Here is a 929-nt window from a genome sequence, read left to right on the forward strand (position 1 = left end):
AGAAGCCGTCGGGGAAGTGAAAACTGAACATCATAATATCCACGACATTGTAGAGGAAATGGTTATGCAGTGCTTGAGACAAAGCAGCAAACACACACAAAATACCCGTATGTGCTCTCTTTGTGTGGGTATGTCTCAGATATCCATCTCAGTGTCATGCATTCATGGAGGCTGGCAGCACGGTGGGAGGCCATTCGGCCAATCGTGCCTGTGCTGTCTCTTTGAAAGAGCAGTCGTGCTTTCTCCCGCTGTTATCTCATTTTCTCTCTCCCTCCTCAGAGCCCCACACAAAAGGCAAACAGAAAGAAAACAATCTACTAACGAGGAACTGGTGCAGGGAGTTGTTATAAATTTCGTCATGTGCATATTTTAAAATTATTATCGTTCATTTTGTTCTCTTCAACTTTTCCCAGGGTCTTTTTAAGGAGCTGCCCAAAGGTTTAAAATTGGGGATGTTAAAAATCCTCCCCGTCGGGGAATTGAACCCCGGTCTCCCGCGTGACAGGCGGGGATACTCACCACTATACTAACGAGGAACTGAAAAGTGCCGAATCTGTCAGAGCAAAAATCGACCTGTGAACAGAGGGACAGAAGGGACAGAAATAAGAACAGAAGGAATCGGAGCAGGAGTGGGCCATTCGGCCACTCGAGCCTGCCCCGCCATTCAATAAGATCATGGCTGATCAGATCTTCTACTCAACGCCACTTTCCTGCCCGCTCCCCATAACCCTTGACTCCACTGCAGCTCAAATATATGTCTGTCTCCACCTTGAATATATTCAGTGACTCCGCCTCCACAGCTCTCTGGGGTAGAGGATTCCAAAGATTCACGACATTCTGAGAGAAGAAATTCCTCCTCATCTCCGTTTTAAATGGGCGACCGGATATCCTGGAGCTTTGCCCCCTAGTTGTAGATTCCCCCAGGAGGG

The 929-nt window shown here is 47.8% G+C and overlaps 1 non-coding gene across 1 annotated transcript; it reads right to left on the minus strand.

Annotated features, from left to right (window-relative positions):
- Positions 1–464: 464 nt before the first annotated feature.
- trnad-guc (transfer RNA aspartic acid (anticodon GUC)) lies at positions 465–536 on the minus strand. Its single transcript has one exon. It is a non-coding gene; the product is annotated as a tRNA-Asp (tRNA).
- Positions 537–929: the final 393 nt, after the last annotated feature.

Source organism: Somniosus microcephalus, unplaced genomic scaffold (genome assembly GCF_052327205.1).
Source record: "Somniosus microcephalus isolate GS21.2 unplaced genomic scaffold, FLI_Smic_1.0 unresolved_chr5, whole genome shotgun sequence".
Taxonomy (NCBI): domain Eukaryota; kingdom Metazoa; phylum Chordata; class Chondrichthyes; order Squaliformes; family Somniosidae; genus Somniosus; species Somniosus microcephalus.